The sequence below is a fragment of the Tamandua tetradactyla genome, chromosome 19 (assembly GCF_023851605.1).
Source record: "Tamandua tetradactyla isolate mTamTet1 chromosome 19, mTamTet1.pri, whole genome shotgun sequence".
NCBI lineage: Eukaryota > Metazoa > Chordata > Mammalia > Pilosa > Myrmecophagidae > Tamandua > Tamandua tetradactyla.
Genome location: NC_135345.1, coordinates 58,641,192 through 58,655,174, shown reverse-complemented (window position 1 = coordinate 58,655,174; position 13,983 = coordinate 58,641,192). Strand labels below are relative to the sequence as shown.

Here is a 13,983-nt window from a genome sequence, read left to right as displayed (position 1 = left end):
TGATTAAAAAACAAAAGTGAGGATGGGATGGGGATCAAGAGCCAAAATAGAAAATTTGGGGTTAGATTGAAGGATGGAGAAGTCCCCAGGTGTAATAAAATAACAAAAGGAAAAGATAGGTAGTGTACATACAATTAAGTCTGGTGACAAGAATGTGAAGTAAATTTTTGTTTTATTTCTTCTTTTTTTTTCTCAATTAAGTAATAATAACCACCAAAGTTATATGAAGAAATTGGAGGTTTATAGAGAGTGGCAATTGCTAAATAAGTTGTTCTGGAGTATTGAAGAAAACTGAATAGGGCAACAAAGTAGAAAATTCTGGCACACTCGTATGGATTTCTTTAGGAGTGTGCAGGCGTGGAACAGGTAAGCAGCTGTTTTCAACTCAAGTAGTCCACACATGGGTAGGAGAGTGAATAATGGAGTTAAGGACTAGCGCAAGGGTTTTTGAAGCTTTAGAGCGTTATACTGAAGCTGATAAAAAAGGTTAATATAGTGGTTACTCATAGAAGTTAGAAGAGCCCATGGACTTGTTGGAAGAACTGTTATTTTAGGAATTACTTATTGAGAAGGTGAGAAGGACAGCAGACTAGCAGGGTGGATCCTCTATAATCATTCTGAAGCCTGACACTACAGCATTTTCATGACCCCATTGCCTTTCTACTATTGCAATAAAAATTAATTCACTCACCCACATTTTCCATACCTCCAATAAAGTTTGTGCTCTTATGTATTATAATCCTAATTGGAGACCTATGCTCTTTTGATCAACATAAATCAGGATTAAGCAAGCCACACTGACATTTCACATATTCTTGTTTTCCTTTCTCTGACATTTGTCTATTGTGGGAAAAAAAATACAAGAACACAAAATCACAAAGGATTTACAAATCATAATAAAAAAATTTTAATAACTTTTCAACATCCAATTAACTCAAATAATAGCTAGAATAATTTTGAATATATCTCTTTTGGCTGTGTGCCTTGCACTATAAAAGAATATATAACCTCAAGGGCAAGTGCCTCAGATCAAGTGTGTAATTCAAGATTTACTTATTGTAGCTCCATTTTGTACACCTGTGAATATCCATTAATGATGAGAAAATTAGTAAATTGTACCTGAATTTGTAGTTTACAACTAAAAGGCTTATATTTCAGCTGATGACTCTTGTCCTCCACAGTTTAAAGGTGTGCTTCTGCTCACTGCTTTTCCCCAAAGGTTAATCCTCAAGCTATTTACTTCTAGATTTAACAAGAATCCTGAAGAAGCTCAGTAAGCAAAGCATAAGGCTTTGAACATACTTATTAACTCAAATAAAAATCTACTAATTTGTTTATTACTGGTGAATAGTAAAAGCAATTTATAGATCCTCAGTACCCTCTATCCATTGTCAACCATCTCTGGAGACATTGGCTAAAAGACAATACCTGTTTCTCCTGAAGAAGACTGTCTTCAAGAGGCACAGTTCTTTCAGTCCTTGGATACTCTAAAGTCTACCTCAAGATTAAGATAAACCTGTGGAGAGCTGAAACATAGACATTAGATTAATGCCAGATTATTAAATCATGATTTGATATGATGCCACAACCAAATTCATAGAGTCAGAAGCTAGAATATAGGTTACCAGGGGCTAGGGAAGGAGCAGGGAATGGGGAGTTAATGCTTACATTTACAGAGTCTCTATTTAGGTTGATGGAAAATTTTTGGTAAGTGATGGTGGTGATGGTAAAACAACACTGTACTTAACAGCACTGAATTACTTATTTGAACATGTTTTAAAGGGGAAATTTTAAGTTGTATACATGTTACTAGATTGAAAAATTAAAATAACAACAAAAATAGGACAAAAAGCAAAGGCTACATTGAGACATGAATCCAAAACATTATAAAAGTACATTGATGAGTATGTTGCTTAGTTTGTTATAAGAAATACTCTTGATGAGACCCATCAAAAGAAATCTCTGTTTGGTTTTTTTATTAGTTTTAATTAAATTTAGCCTTTCCTAAGATATTCAATTGGCCTTAAATTTATAAACAGTGAGTTATATAATTTACCAGATTTCCCTTTTATATTGGTTAGAAGAAACAAATTTGTCACCAGTAGCTGTCAAGGATAAAATCCTATATGGAATATATTTTAATAACCGTATGTGGTTCTGGTTTATTTGATTCTAACTCTTTTTTCACAATTATTTCTAATTTACATTCTCTTATATCTGTTAAGAAATCACTTGAAGTCACCTTTTGGAAAAGAGATAATAAAGCAATCAATTATAAAAGTTTTTGTATGAAAATGGTTATGAGTGTACTTCATATATATGTATACACATTTATAATTCCTAATATCATTAGCTATTAATCATTTCTATCAGTGCTCCTAGTATTCTTTGACTAAATTTAAACCAGGTTAGTCAGTTATTCCATGAATAACTTATACAAATTTGTTTCCATTGTCCAATTGTTGTTATTTTTAAGAAATACAGAATATTCCTTCAGCAGCAACTGTTTCATTTTTGTGGTAATTGTCTCTGTTCAAGAAAATTAGAAGTGATGGGGGCTTTATTAGCTAATTAGCAAGGCCTGAAGAATATTGCTCCACCAACTTAATTAAATCCATTTATAAACACACTATATAAACCATAGCTGCTGTTAATGATCAACACATCTAGTCTATTTGGTTCTATTTTTGACTCCTTAGTTTTTTCCTTAAACCTGTGAGCTTCCAGCTGTTTTCTCAAAATGAAGTGAAACAGCTGCTGAGAGACATTAACTCAAACATCCAAAAGACGATACCTTTAGATTTCCTTTCCCTTACCTGCTATTATAACATTCACTTCTGAAGATAGCTTTTTTATTCTTGCCCTTTTCCAAGCCAAAAATTTTCCCTAAAATGATGAGTGATTCAGGAAATGAGTAATTCTTCATTTACCTGCTTCTTTGAAAATTCTTCCTAATGACCTGAACAAACTAAAAAGTAACATTTCCTCTCCTTTGGTTATTAAGTAAATTTAACATAAATAGACTTCTTCATTTGTGTATGATTTTTATCTTTCTCCTCTTTTATTTTCCTTTCTCCGATAATTACCATGTCTTGTGTGCCTATCCTGACTCTTGATTAGCTCTCTATTATGTTGAAATATACGTGACTTATTTGACCCAAAAGGAGATTTGTGAGCAACACAGAATGACCCTTCTCTTGTTTACATAGTTATGTTGAAACTGCAAGAAACTGATAGAGGAGACAGAAGAGAAGTAAATAGAGTTGGAAGGATAGGCACCTCAGCTGTGGGCATGGTACTCTTTTGAGGTACTATGCTAAGTTAGTTTGGAGACAAACAATAATAACAGATAACTCTAGCTACTGTGTGAGTAATAATTTTAAGGAGGAGTGTCAGAGACAGTTTACTACCAAATAGCCATTCTACCTTTCTTCTACACAAATACAACCCTAAATCTGTTGCAATATTAAAATGCATACTTGAAAACTACGTACCCCAGCCTGCCTTGTAAAATGAAAGTGGCCATAGAAATTTAGAGTGTCGCTTCCAGCAAAACTCATTACATAGGGAAAGCTGAATAGTTAGCTCAGATATCTTCCTGCCCTTTCCCTGCCTGGAATGCAGATATGATGACTACAGTTTCAGCAGCTGTTCTGTTACCAAATATATTTGTTTACTGTTGTATACCAGAATCTAGAATAGTATCTAACACACGATTGGGAAAAATATTTTTCAAATGAATAATTAAACAGATAAAGTAAACAGAATATGCATCTCCCTTAGTAGCTACATGATCATTATTTCTTTTAGAAAATTATTTTGTTAGTTTTGCACATTGGCATTTTTAAGGCCAGGCTCTAGAGCGGTTGCATACTTACTGGCTGTGTGCCCTTGAGTAAGTAATTTACTCTTTATGAGTTTTGGTTCCACAGATGCAAATTGAGGTTATAATTCTATCTTTCATGACTACTGTTGAGGCTTGAAATAGGTTATTGCATTCCTAACATATTACCCAGCATATTCCTCAGAGAGACTTGTGAACAAATGTTTAAAATGTTTATCTTTCTCAGATTAACACATGATCTGAGAATATTACAAAGAATAACTAAAGTGTCATTGAATTCTTATTAGATGTCATATTTTATGCTAGGCATCCAGAATTTCCTAACTAATACTCAATCCCCTTATATTATTTCTTATTTCATCGTTCTTAGCCAAACATTCGTATCCAAATGTCAATACATTATTTTGTAAAATGTGGTATATAAAGATTAAACAAAAATAAAATCTTGAATGACTCCCATTTTTCTTCTCGTATATTATTTTCTATTATTAAGATGGAAATTACAGCTACATTAATAAAATAGTATCTCATGTTAAGGGTAAGGCACTAAAGGAACTTTTTCTAGAGCAGAGGAGATAAGATACACTCAGATAATCATGATACAAGGTAAAATGTGAATTCCATCAGTGGGATAAAAAGTGCTAGAGAATTCACAGGAGAAAGAGATTAAATGGAAATACAAGAAAAGGTATCAGGAAGGAGGCAGCATTGCAGGCAAGGTCTGAATCTGACAGATGGAGTAAAATGGAAGAAAGGGCATATTAGCTGACAGTACAGCATGAGAAAAGATGCAGAAAACAGGTTCAGGTAACAACTAATATCTCAGCTGACCAGAAGGTAAGGAATATAAAGGAAAGAGTAGGAGAGAAACCTAAAAGACACCAAATATGTGCACTGTTGGATGAACAATCTTAACCATTTCTTGAAAGGAACATGTAAGCACAACTAAGCTCACACACTTCACTTCATAGGAAGAGGAGTTCCTGAAAATGGGGGGATGACTGAATTAGGGAACTACGAGTCAGGCATTACAGTGATCCCTTCCACACCACCCGGATTAGGGGTGCGGTATCCCTGTGATTTGGAAAATCTGCATAAAATTTTTTGACCCTTCCTTCATACCAGAGAAGAAGTCTGATTTTTTTAAATCTTTTTCTTCTTTGGGTGTTTGTAGTACCTTATTACAAAAATTAAGTCAAGCATTTGGTCATAGGCTATATGTAGGTAATGTTAAGTAAAAAACTGTATGATACTTTTTTTAAATGAAACAAATTTAAAGAGAATAATACTCAACATACTGCATGTATAACAAAAGACATTATAAAAATAACCTTTGAAATTCCCTGCTGGTACTCATCATTAGCGGGTGGTACATCTCTGCTGGCCTTCATGTGTTCTCTGCAGCTTCCTCAAAATTCCCCCCAAATTCCCATTTCTTATGCCAATTCATGATATATCAAACCCACACTAGGAAAAGTCATGGATAGAAAAAGATGTGGAAGGGATAACTGTATAGTGTTGTGCCCTTGGTGATGCCATCCTCACATCTTTCACTGGCAGTTGTTTGTCCTTACCCTTAATCACCTGACTCCAACTACCTTTTCTATAACTGGTCACACTTCCCAGCATTCAGAGATATTTCGAATGCCTTTCATAATCTCCTCGGGTTTCCGGCAATCCCTGCCTTTCATTACCTTTCAGTCCATTTCCTGAAATGTGCAACCGACTACAACTAAACTTGTATGGAACATACTGCTGATAACTGTAGATGGTTCTTTTCACCAGTCTAGCCCTATCACCTAGACACCTTGCACCAGACATCATGGGTCAAAATAGTTTACCAGGTCATAGCAGGCACAGCAGTGAACACAGCAGAAATCACACAACAGGAGGTAATGTCAGGCAGGGTATGTTGGCTGAGAAAGTGCAACATATTGTGTATCATGACCAAAGACAGAAAGAAACAACAATGGCAACAAAAAAACATCCTGATTTTCAAGGATGCTGTATTTTTTCTCCAGAACTATACTTTTCTTTTCAAACTTTTTCCCTGTTTCATAAGTTCTCTCTCCTTTTCCAAGAAAGTTTGGATTTTATTGAGTGTTACATTTAATCACTCTGTTCTTAAAAAGAAAAAAAGCATTACATAAGTTGGTGGTTCCACGTCTCCTTCACTTCACTTTTGATAGGTATGTTTGGCAAGTAGAATAATATATGTGGAAAAGTTCTTCCTTACACTCAGTCTGCTTCTTTGTCAACTTCAATAGCAAAGCTCACTGAGTAGTCTCACTGTCTATAAGCAAATCCAGGTCCCCTAGAAACTCACCGGTCAGCTGAGAGAATCAGTAGACATTTGGCCTTTTATCACAGGATGGATCTATAGACTGACATGCCAATTAAGCCGGGTAGAGTAGGAGGTCGGGGTAACTTGAACCAGTCTCATCTGTTAATGACACACCAGTCTTCAACTGTTTTATAGCTTTCAGAAATGTCAAAAGTTGAGAAATTTTTTTTGAACATCTCATTCACCGGCGAAGTCAGTTAACCTCAAATATGATGCAAATTATTTCTGGGACATGGTGTGGTACAGTTAACCTACATGTTCATTCACTCTATAGGACTAGTTAATTTAACCACTAGATTCATGCACCGGGAGACAGCCATAGCTTTTATGGGATATGTGTAAAGGCACAATTAGAACAAATATGATTTAAAATGTACTGAAGTTGCTAATCTGCCTTAGATACCAACTGCAGCATCTAAAGGGTAATTTGTATCATGCTTGAGTCAGCTCAGATGATTCAAAGCCTGAGAAGATTCATCTTATTTATAACAAAATGTAATTTGAATGGTTCATAGATTACTGAATATTGAACATGTATGAGATCCCTCATTAAAAGCATTTTGCCATTATGATAAGCAGAGCTTTCTTTCATGAAACAATGTCACAAGAACACTTTGAAACGCTTTCACAGCTCTCACCTTTTTTATTTTTTTATTTTCTTTTTTTGTGTTTTTTTATCTCTCACCTTTTTTCATTTCGCTTTTACCACCTTTCTTTTCATGTAGATGCTGAAAATACCAAATCGCCCTCATGTCAAGATGTTGCTTGCCCTCCTAAAAAGTATTCATTCTACAAAAGGACTTTTTTAGAGATTGACCTTGAAACTCTGCATTCTTAATAGCACGCATTTCAAGCACTTTTAGTTGACTCTATAGCTAAGTCTACTAGCTCTGTTTTCTGATTTCAATCAATAACTGAATTTTCCTACAAGCCAGTGGATTTTTTTATTGTTTGTTAAAGTACCGCTGTTCCTCAATTTTGTGTGTAAAGCTGTAAAAACATCAGGAAACACAAATTCTGACTCTCTAGTGCTCTCAAATCAAGAGAAACTTTTCCTTTCCTCTTAATACATGCCACACAAGGCCTTGCTCTAATTAATCCCCAGACAATGCTAGTGCACCAAAGCTCAAACTTTGATCTGATAGATTCAAGGCAGGAAAAGGAGAGTCCAATGATATGAGTCTCTGAGATTGTAGTGGGTGAGGGCTAGCATGAAATAAAGCTAAAATGTTTGGCAAGATGGTAGTATGACAAAGCACTGTCTCCCTACACAAACCACAGTCCCTTCAAATATGACCTAAACTATGGTTTAGGTTCATTGACCGAAGGAGAAGATGTGAAAAACCACCAAAAGGAGACATATGAGAGCAAAAATAACCTGTTTTCTCTGTTTACCTACCACTGAACACAACCATATGGAGGTTGCATATAGGGTACATTTAATCAGTTAGGGACCACCCATGCCTGCAATGGGTGGAGATGTTGGTCTGCTCTCTTGTTGTTCTCTTTATTAAGGTCACTGATTCTCCTCTTTAAGGTTCTGCTAAGTTTTCTCCTTTCCAATCACTCACTTCACCAATTTTTCCAACCATGTCCTTGTTTTTTATGATTTCACCAAGTATGTTTGTTGCCATTTTCCTGCTTTTTGTGATCTCCTCCCACTGCCAACCCCTTTTATATGAAGCTCCTAGAATACCAACATATTTTCCTTTTCACTTCTTAAACATCTATTTTACCACATCCCCTTTGTGACAGCAAGAGGGCCTGAAACCCAGAGATGTTAATAGTTTCAACAGAGGCAGCAGGGGCCTGGCAGATCTGTCCTTTAAAGGAAGTTGCGTACTAATTTTGTAACTTACTTCTTTCAATCTTTTACCATTTAAAAGTAGAATGCAACGAGCATGTACCCCTTCATATTTTATGACAGTATTGTCATGTACATAATTATTATTAACTTTCAGAGCAACGCTTTGAGGAAGGATTTAATTTTCCCCATTTTACAACTGAAGACACTGGGGGTCAAAGACACTTGGTCAAAGTCACATTACAGTATTAGTTGTAATATCTGAATATTAATCTGAACTTTCTTACTCTGAGAACCAGAAACTATGTGTTCTCTCCATACATACCAAATGACCAAGATTAAATCTCTGCTTTTTAAGGACTTCACAAAAAAATCATCTTTTAAAATATCTCCTCATTAATGTATTTCAATGGAACCTAAAATTTCCATGTCACTAATTTCATTGCATAAAAGCACAGACAGAAACTGTGATATGAAAATAACAATTAAAATCCTAACATATCAAAATAGCTTCAGATCATCTTCAGTCCTTATCAACCAAGTTTCAATGAATTCATTTCATTAAGCCAGCAGAAATTTTGCAAAAGAATGTTTCCAAGAAAATAAGCTCTATTTCAGGTGTTTAGGGGTATAGCTTCTTGAGGAGCGCAGCTGTGCAGTAGATAGTGTCAACTTCCCACATCTTGAGCTACTGTTGCGAAGCAGTAGTGGAAACAGCATGTACACTAGACTGACCCCAAGGTTTGTCTGAATGTCACTCCTGGTCATATGTCTTTGACCCTCATTGCGATCTTCCCAGAGATAATCGAAAGCTGAATAACATCCTTTAATAAATTATTTTCAAACTTAAGTCAGTAAGAGAAGACATGCTTTCTCATAAAATGAGATTGTTCCAATGAGACTCAAGCAGAAGAATCTTAGAGACTTCTGGGAATGTTTGGTTTTTGGAATATAGGTACTACCTTTTCTCCTTATTCCTTCCTTCTTCTTCTTAGCTGACATGTTCAGATGGAAATCTGGAAATTAGATAATGTCGTTAAGGCTATGAGGGAAGAAGGAAAATTAAAGTAAATGCTTAGGATTATGAGCAGAAAGATGGTAGGAGCCTGAAATATTTTCAGTTACCATACCATCACTATGCTACTCACCTACAGACTTTTATTTATCTAAGAATCACAACCCTTTATTTGGTTATACAACTGTAAACAGATAAGTGATCATGGCAGCTTATACATGAGCCCATATATATATTTCACAAGCTTTTATATATATATATATTTCACATGCGCCTTTATATATATATATAATATATATGTATGTATGTATAAATATATATATATATTTCAAATAGGGACATTTTAAAATGTGAATATACTTTTGGAAAATATAAATGTATGTGATTTATTGACAAAAGTCTCTGTTCTACCACTATTTAACTTAATTTAACTTTAAGGATCTTGGATTACTCATCCAAAAGTGAGGTGAAATTGATCTTATATTCAGGATTAATTATTTCCTTCTAAAATTCCATGAAATGGCCTTAAATAATTGAAAAAAAAAGTATTTCTTTACTTGTAATTGCTCTGAAAATTGAATCAGTAATAGACAGAGACTGAAAATATTTCAAAGAGATTAACAAGGATATGATTTCATGTAAACTAGTGGAATTTGAGGCCTGGCCTCATACTCTCTAGCACAGGAAGCCAAACAGAATTTATATCTAAGTACATATAACAAAAGACAGAGCTAGTATATTTAAATTAAGTAAAAATAAATAATTAAAACTGAGTTCTGGAGGGCAATCAGAGTTCTGAAGGGATTTTAGCAAAAAGGAAAAGGCAGGATAACAGAAGCTGCTCTCCATGTGAAACTGAAAGCTGGTTATGTGCCAAACTAGTCAAACCGAGATAGAGGATGCTGATGCCTGCTTCAAACATTCATCATTTACTGGGGAAAGATTTACTGAGCATGTACTACGTACAAATCAACATGGGAAATAACATGAAGTATTGAGAGAAACATCATTTTCAAGTAGCTTTCAATCCACCAAAAAAGATAAGGGAATTTCATAAATAATCATAAAGTTGAATGGATTGATGAAAGGTCATATAAGGGTGACATATATGACATGCATTTGATTTGCCTTGGAAATCCAGAATTAAACACTATTTTTCTGGCTTAATTCTTGGCAGTGGCCTATTCATACTCAAAAGAACCTCCACAATGGTCACACATATTTTAAACTGAAATTTTATTTCATGTATTTATCTATATAAGAGTGCTGATTTCTATGCTTATTGCCTTTTGCAATTGTATAAAAAGATACTTGTGAGTCTTTTTTTAACTTACTTGTTTGCTCCTTAATTAGTCAATTTGCGTCTTTTCATAGAACTCAGCCATTAGCAACAAAAAAGAAATCTAAACAAAATTGTGAAAATATATTTTCAAGAGTAGTGATATAAATGGACCTTCCATAGCATCTTTAGAAAATACATTAAGTAAAACTAAGTCAAAAAAAAAAAAAAAAGACAAATTTAAAGGACAAAATGAACCTGTAAGACATACATCGGATACATTCATGTTTGGAGATTAAGAACATTCTCTTTGCATATAGAAAGAAGCTATTAATATGTTCTCTGACTGTGAAAGATAAAACTTTGCTCTCAATATAAGTGTCATCTGTCATATGAATTTGTGATATCCTATTTCTGCCAGTAGTAGTATAGTACTAGTAGGAATAGTAGTTGTAGTACTAGTAGTTCTGATAGGGGCTGACTGGCAGAAGGTAGTAATTGGTATTGACGGTGACAAATTAACTATGTCAAAGTGAAGTATTTTGGCATTGAAACAGTAGCACACAATAAGAAGTGATTAGTTGATCTGTGGTCATAGTTTGCATACTGAGAGCTCATTCTTTTACCAGGAAATTATTTAGGGCCATAAGTGGAATTTGTTATTGGTTTTGGCATTTTCCTTTTCTGATACTTGAAAGGAAAGACTAAACATGCCTTTCAGATCCTTGGCACCCACTGGTAAAATAATCTTCTAATAATAACAGAAAGTGCTGTGAGTAAAAAGATAGAGATTTTATTCCTTTCCAGTAATCTAATTTAGCACAAATCCCCATTTTTTTATATGTTGATACATAATTATAAAAGACTTAAAAAATAGTTTTGTGAGTAATGTGCACTAAAAAGTGAAGAGGATCAATCTATTCTCTCATTGTTTACTTCAAAATAAATGGGGGTGGGGAGGGCAAGACAACAGAGAAGGAGATTTTCCAATTTTCAACTTAAGTAAGCTACTCATCTCTAATCATTGTTACCAAAGTGAAATAGAGATTTCTGTCACTTAATAATACTGAGAAAAAATGTTTCCAGGTTAGGAAATGCTTATTAAAGGATTACACAAATAGAGTAATTCCATCAAGGTTTAATGTAAGATTAATTGGGAGTAAAATTTGACTTAAAACCTGGTTAAAAACAACTCATAAAATAACACCCTTCTTCTCTTTTTCTTCTTGAAATCTTGTCTCTCAGGGCTCAGAGAGGAAGAGTGACTTACCAAAGGTCACATTTAAGAGTTGTGAAATGGGAACGGACTCTGTCTCTCTGATACCTCATTTCTCAACTTACTTACTAACCTCTGCCCTCCTGTTACTTGGACTTCAGCTTTCACAACGGTAACTCAATCACTGTCCCAGCCTCATTGCTCCTTGACCTCTGGAACCCAAATTATTTTAGGACTCTCAGGACCTTATATCAGGAATCTCTTTAAATACACTTCATCTTTGGAATCTCAACTTGCCAATTCCCACTTCTGTGTTACAATATTTTATTCATTGACATTGACGTTGGTTATGCACCAATTGCACCAATCAATTTACTTACCTTTTTTTCCTTGACTCTTCCCTATTCTATTCCTTCAAAGGCCTCTCTATTTCCCCCACCTAGTCTCAACAGTCAATGATTTCAAATGATCCTTTAATATTACTGAGCATGATTTTGTTGAATGAACACCAAGAATAAAATGAGACAGGTGATGGTTAAAACATGTTTCTGACATTTAAAACCTGTGACCTTCTCCCAATTGCTGTTATCTCAACTTTAGTTTCTTCTTCAGTAAAATGGAAATAATGTCTACCTCTCAAGACTTAGTGAGGATTAAATGAACAATGTATATAAAGTTGCTTGGTGTATATATATATATATATATATATATATATATATATATAGTTGCTGAATAAAGGTTATTTCCTTCCTTCTCTTTGTCCTTCTGTAAAATTTATAGTTAATTCCCATTGTAAGACCTACCCAAATAAATCTTATGTCAATTTCTACAATTATGCTATTAAACTGTGATACAAAAATAAAATTTCTGACTCCACTAAACATTCCCAATAGAGCTTGGGATTCTTTTTTTTTTTTTTTTTTTTGCTTTTGCTTTCTATGTAGTTCTCTCTTGCATCCCTTACTTCTATGATTCTAAGTTTTTATCATATTTTTACAAGCTTTCCTCACTCTGCTTCCCTCTATCCTAGCAAATTACTTTGCTTCACACTCCTCTGAGAATCCAAAGACTATAATATGTGAACCTGATCAACTTCCTTACTACTACCAAAATCCTCTCTTTATCTACATACTTACCAACCTACCTATTTTTCCATCTTTCCCTTACATCTCTAAAGGACAGATGCCTACTTTAACTCCAACACCAAATGTATAATTGCCCTTAATCCCATTCTGTTCCATCTGACAGTCTGCTTCAGGGATGATGCCATTCCATTTTCTGTTGGAATTTTCCCTTTTCTTTTTGGCATAATGAGCAGGTTTATTTCTTTTTCCATTTAAAGATCTTTGTTTAACTATGTAACCCTCTCACCGCATTATCCACGCTCTGCAATCGGCTTTACTGCCCAAGTCCTTAAACTAATTGGCTATTTATTTTCTTTCATTTCTTGTTTATCATTCCTTTCTTAATTCATAGAATGACTTCTGCCTTCCTTGCTTAACTAAAATGACTTTGGCATTACATCTGACAACTTTTCAATTTCAGAATTTGGTGGGCAGCTTTTTTTATATTCATTGTCTTGTTTGGCCTCTCTGAGGTGTTTGTCACTCTTGTCTTCTTGAGAATTTTTCTCTTCTTGATTTCTGGACATAATTGTCTTCATAACTTTACTATACTTTTCCCCATTTTCTTTCTTTGTATTGGCAGCCCTAAATTATTTTTTTATAATTTCTATCTTTAATCTTTTCTTACGCTATATACTTCTGCCTCCAGTGCTTCTATTCATGCTAAAAAAGTTCGATAGCCAAATATAAAACTGATAAACTCATATTTACATTTGTGCCCTGTATTGATTCTTGAGCTCGCGGATAAGTTTGTAACTGATACTATACATCAACACGGGATATTTGCTCATCAATTAAAGGGTCTCTATTAATGAAGTCATCCAGAATAGAAATTTGCTGTAACTATCTTTGGGAGGCTCAGGTATATCTTTCTCAGAGTTTGAGTCTAGCAAAGGAAAGGGCAGAGATCCTGTCTCCAGACTGTCGAGAGGGAAAGTATTGTGACTCTAGAGAAAAAAAACAAATGGAAAGCCCTGAGATAAAACTAAGAAAATCAAAGGACACATGTGGAGCTGAAATTGGAGATGTAGTCAAGGATCCATAAAAACAATTCATAATAGGATTGCAGAAGAATGGTGGGAAAACCCAGAAAAGTCCTTAATGATAGCTCATAAGTGTTGCAGGAGCTTCTGTGGTTTGTGGTTCTTGAGAAGACCATGTTGACTGAAAGCTAGACTCAGTGAACAGTGATGTTTGGTTTCTCCATTTCTAACATCCTTATATGTTATCAATCCAGATACTTTTAAATCCACTTATTTCTACCTCCTAAATATATCTCAGTCCAATTCTCTTCTTTCCATCCTGTTATCACTGCTTCAGTTCAGGTCATCATCAACTGTCACATGGACTATTGCAA

At 34.5% G+C, this 13,983-nt stretch overlaps 1 long non-coding RNA gene across 1 annotated transcript in view; it reads right to left on the bottom strand.

Moving 5' to 3' along the window:
- LOC143663639 (uncharacterized) overlaps positions 1 to 13,983 on the bottom strand; it is a 46,709-nt gene that overhangs the window by 21,604 nt on the left and 11,122 nt on the right. Inside the window, exons 2-3 of the long non-coding RNA XR_013166086.1 lie at positions 8,955 to 9,008; positions 1,429 to 1,526 (exon numbers count right to left, since the gene is read on the bottom strand). This is a non-coding gene — a long non-coding RNA (uncharacterized LOC143663639). The remainder of the gene's footprint in view (positions 1 to 1,428; positions 1,527 to 8,954; positions 9,009 to 13,983) is intronic.